Source organism: Saccopteryx leptura, chromosome 2, assembly GCF_036850995.1.
Source record: "Saccopteryx leptura isolate mSacLep1 chromosome 2, mSacLep1_pri_phased_curated, whole genome shotgun sequence".
Taxonomy (NCBI): Eukaryota; Metazoa; Chordata; class Mammalia; order Chiroptera; family Emballonuridae; genus Saccopteryx; species Saccopteryx leptura.
The window spans coordinates 192378135-192383517 of record NC_089504.1 but is presented as its reverse complement, the minus strand read 5'-3'; positions in this window follow the sequence as shown (position 1 = coordinate 192383517).

Below are 5383 nucleotides of genomic sequence, written 5' to 3'. Positions count from 1 at the left end.
GCCTAGGAAAGTTGTATTGTTCTAGGAATTTATCCATTTCTTCTAGATTGTTGAATTTAGTGGCATAAAGTTTTTCATAGTATTCTACAATAATTCTTTGTATATCTATGATGTCCGTGGTGATTTCTCCTCTTTCATTTTGGATTTTGTTTATATGAGTTCTTTCTCTTTTTTTCTTGGTGAGTCTTGCCAAGGGTTTGTCAATTTTGTTGATCTTTTCAAAGAACCAGCTCCGTGTTCTATTAATTTTTTCTATAATTTTTCTGTTCTCTATTTCATTTATTTCTGTTCTGATTTTTATTATCTCCTTTCTTCGGCTGGTTTTGGGTTGTCTTTGTTCTTCTTTTTCCAGTTCCTTAAGGTGTGAAGTTAAGTGGTTCACTTGGGCTCTCTCTTGTTTGTTCATATATGCCTGAAGTGATATGAACTTCCCTCTTATCACTGCTTTTGCTGCATTCCATAGATTCTGATATGTTGTATTGTCATTTTCATTTGTCTTTATATATCTTTTGATCTCTGTGCTTATTTCTTCTTTGACCCATTCATTTTTTAAAAGTATGTTGTTTAGTTTCCACATTTTTGTGGGATTTTTTTCCTCTTTTTTGCAGTTGAATTTTAGTTTCAAGGCTTTATGATCAGAAAGTATGCTTGGTACAACTTCGATTTTTCTGAATTTGCTGATGTTGTTTTTGTGGCCCAACATATGGTCAATTCTTGAGAATGATCCATGTACACTGGAGAAAAATGTATACTCAGTCACTTTTGGGATGAAATCTCCTGTAGATGTCTATCATATCCAGGTGCTCTAGTGTTTTGTTTAAGGCCAAAATATCTTCATTTGTTCTCTGTTTGGATGACCTATCTAGAGCCGTCAGCAGTGTATTGAGGTCTCCAAGTATGATTGTATTTTTGTCAGTTTTTGTTTTAAGGTCAATAAGTAGCTGTCTTATATATTTTTGTGTTCCTTGGTTTGATGCATATATATTAAGAATTGTTATATCTTCTTGACTCAGCATCCCCTTAATCATTATGAAATGACCATTTTTGTCTTTGAGTACTTTTGCTGTCTTTTAGTCAGCATTATCAGATACAAGTATTGCTACGCCTGCTTTTTTTTTGGATGTTATTTGCTTGGAGTATTGTTTTCCAGCCTTTCACTTTGAATTTGTTTTTATCCTTGTTGCTTAGATGAGTTTCTTGTAGGCAGCATACAGTTGGATTTTCTTTTTTAATCCATTCTGCTACTCTGTGCCTTTTTATTGGTGAGTTAAATCCATTTACATTTAGTGTAATTATTGACACTTGTGAGTTTCCTATTGCCATTTTATACATTGCTTTCTGTTAGTTTTGTGTCTTGTTTGATTCTTCTCTTTCGTTTTTCTATCCTTTGTTTTTGTTTGGTTGTATTTCATACATCTTTCTTCTTTTGCTATCTTTTTTTTTAATAAATAAATTTTTATTAATTTTAATGGGGTGACATCAATAAATCAAGGTACATGTATTCAAAGAAAACATGTCCAGGTTATCCTTTCAATCAATTATGTTGCATACTACCACCGAAAGTCAGATTGTCCTTCGTCACCTTCTATCTAGTTTTCTTTGTGCTCCTTCCCTTCCCCCCTCCCCCTCTCCCTCCTTCTCTCCCCCTGCCTCCCATAACCACCACTCTCTTGTCCATATCTCTTAGTCTCGTTTTTATGTCCCACCAATGTATGGAATCCTGCAGTTCTTGTTTTTTTTTTTTTTTCTGATTTACTTATTTCACTCTGTATATTGTTATCAAGATCCCACCATTTTGTTGTAAGTGATTGGATGTCATCATTTCTTATGGCTGAATAGTATACCATGGTGTATATGTGCCACATCTTTTTTATCCAGTCTTCTATTTTTTTATAGTGATTAAAGCCTTTAAGCAAACTCTTGACCAATACAGCAAGAATCCATAAAAGAGTAGTGTCCTTAACATGTTCACCAAGTCCAAGTTGGCCCCAGCACCATGCCAAATCCCTGAAAAATGCAACCCAACCCTAGTTCAGTCTTTTAGGAGCTGTCACAAGGAGATGGAGTCCAGGAAAAGTCCGCATGGCACTGGAATTGTTTTCACAATTCTATACTTTGTAGCTCACGTCCAAGTCCCAATGATCGCTGCTTCTAGCTGGTAATGATTCAGGTAGACTGGAAAAGCCATCTGCAGCATGTGTGGAGATAGAGCTTCTGTTCTCCTCTTCCTGGAGAGATAAGACCAAGTTGCTTTTCCCTGGAGCTCTGTGACTGTGGCTTGGTAAAGAGAACCTTGGGATACACTAAGCTGGGTGGCAAAGGTAGATTCATAATAGAAGTTGGTAAAAGGAGGAAAGAGAGCTCTAAATTAGGAGTAGGTCCCAGCCTGAAATATGAGTGGGGCATTGAGGTAAGAGGAGTAATGGAAACACTATATATTAAACAAAGCAGCAGAAAATAGGACTATCAACACCCACAACAGAGATCTTCGAGAGAAGAATAAAAAACCTGAGTATTCAGGCAAGACATAGTTAAGTGGCCCTTGTGCAAATGAGATCAGTTTATCTGCTTCTTGGAAGAAATACCCTAGGCTCGTCCACAGTGTCATAGATGGGGCTGACAGTCCTGGGCCCCTTTAGCCTTCAGTGGCAAGCCCCAGCATTCTGGGTAAGGTTAGGTCATAAGTGGCTGGAGCAGGGTTGGAAGAGACTAAACCCTCCCTTAGAGGAGTGAGGGGGAAGCCTACTCTTGCTATCTTTTTTAAATCATGTGCTTCTGTGGTGGTTTTTTCAATGGTGGTTAGCATTAAGTAATGAAAAGGGTTCCTACCCTGTTCATTGTAGTGTACTATCTTGTGAGTTCTTTTGCACTCCATTGTCCTTTGCTACTGTTAATCTCCGTCCTCTTCCCTTTTTTTGTTGTTGTTGTCACAGTTTAAATTTGGTTTTATTGTGTTCTTGGTGGATATTTTACTTGTGGTTTTGTCTTGTTTTGTTCTTCTTATCTGGTTGGAAAACCCCCTTTAGTAATTCCTGGAGTGGGGGTTTTCTAATGATAAGTTCCCTCATCTTTTCTGTATCTGTGAATGTTTTTATCTCTCCTTCATATTTGAAGGATAGCTTTGATGGGTATAGTATTTATGGCTGAAAGTTCCTCTCTTTCAGGACTTTAAATATTGGGGTCCACTCTCTTCTAGCTTGTAGAGTTTTTGTTGAAAAAGCTGATGATAATCTAATGGGCCTTCCTTTATATGTTGTATTCTTCTTTTCCCTGGCTGCCTTGAGAATTTTTCTTTGTCCTTGGTTTGTGCCAATTTCATTATGATGTGCTTTGGAGTAGGTTTGTTGGGGTTAAGAAAACTCTGAGTTCTGTTTGCTTCTTGAATTCGAGGCTTTAGTTCTTTCCACAGGCTTGGGAAGTTCTCATCTATTATTTGTTTGAGTATGTTCTCCATTCCATTTTCTCTCTCTTTTCCTTCTGATATACCTATTATTCTTATGTTACTCTTTTTGATGGAGTCAGACAATTCCTGTAGGGCTTTCTCATTTTTTTTTTAATTCATGAATCTCTCTCCTCTTCTCTCTGTTTTGCCTCAAGTTGCCTGTCTTCTATGTCACTAATCCTCTCTTCTATCTGGCCTGTTCTATTAGCTAATCTTGTTACCTAGTTTTTCAGTTCATGAATTGAGTTTTTCTTCTCTGTTTGATTTATTTTTATAGTTTCAATTTCCTTGGTAATATATTCTTTGTGTTCATTGAGTTGTTTTCTGAGCTCCCTAAATTGCCTTTCTGTGTTTTCTTGTATATCTCTGAGTATTTTTAGGATTTCTATTTTAAATTCTCTGTCATTTAACTCCAAGATTTCCAATATATTATATTTTTTCTCCATAGATTTTCCCTCATCTATCTGTGCTATCTCTCTGTTTTTTTGTATCCATGATATTTAATTTCCTTTTCCTTAATGGCATCTGCGGGTGGTTTTGTTGATAGTATTAATTAGAATTAATAAAGAATAAAAAGGTAAAAAATAAAAATAAAAAAGAATAAAAAAAAATTATCTCCCCCCTTTTTTCCCCTCTCCTTTCTTCTCCCCTCCTTCTTGAGAAAATCTTGTGGTGAACTGTGAATTATATTGTGCTAAACAGAGCAAAAACTACCTATAATGGAAGGCCTGAGTTGGGGAAAAATGATAAAGGGGCAAAAAAGGGGGTATGACCCACAAAATGCAAAAAAGTGAAAAATTTGGTTCAAGAATAAAATGATTTGCTTTTAGGTGATGGTTGACTAAGAGATATGATGAGAGGAATAAGAGGGAAACAGAAAAAAGGGGAACAAAATTAAAAATTACTATTGTATTTAGTGGAGCAAGAACTAGATAAAATGGAGAGCTAGGTTTGGAAGCACTGCTAGTGAGTTAAAAAAAAAGCAAAGTAAAAAACCCCCAAAGCACCAAAAGAAAAATTTGAGTTCCAGATAAAATAATTTGTTCATGATTGAGGATTGAATGAGAGGAAATGTAAAGGAGAAAAGAAGAAACTAATATAGAGGGAGAAAAAAAAAGAAATAGGAAAACACAAAAAGAAAAAAAAAGAATAAAAGGAGAGAGAGAGAGAGTTAAGGGTTTTGGAATACAACCCTCATAGAGAGAAAGGAAGAAGAAAGAAAAGATAATGGGAGATGTAACACTTATGGGTAGTGTAGTTCAAGGAGAGGAGAGAGTAAGACCAGCAGAGAATTAAACGACCAAATTGGAAGAGGAAGAAAATAATCAAGACAAGAAGATAAGAGAAACAAATGAACAAATATAATAAAATGGGATAGGTTATAAAGTCTGTGGGTTATTCTTGATTTTGAGGGGTTATCTTCTTGCTTTTTCTTTTCTCTTCCTCTTCCTGGTCAGTGACTCTGTACCCTGGGTTCTGCCCCTATGGCATGCTTAGGTAGAGGTTTGCAGTTGATAAGTCTCTATGGCGATGTCATATATTGGGCTTCAGCCCCGTTGGCAGTCGAGGCTCATTAGCATTTTCAGGCTCTGCCAATGAGAGTCTGTATTCCCGGAGCCTGTCTCCTAGTCTTTCCTTCCTGAATTAGTAGCCTGATGATCCAGCTATGGGGTTGCTGCTGCCTCTGCCTGGAGAGTAAGAGGCTCAAAGAGCTGGAAAATCCCCACTCTATTCCTACTCAGCACAGGGCTCTGGGTAAGGCTCAATCAGTCAGAGCCACTAGTATAATCAGGCGGGACTTCGGCCCACACAAAGACCTCTGTCTGGGAACATGGGTGCCCACTCCCAGGGAAATCTCTCGCCTACTATCTGCACTCACCAACCAGGAGATCAGGCCGGCCGCCTCTCACTCCGAGTGAGGCACCCCTCTCGCACGGAAAA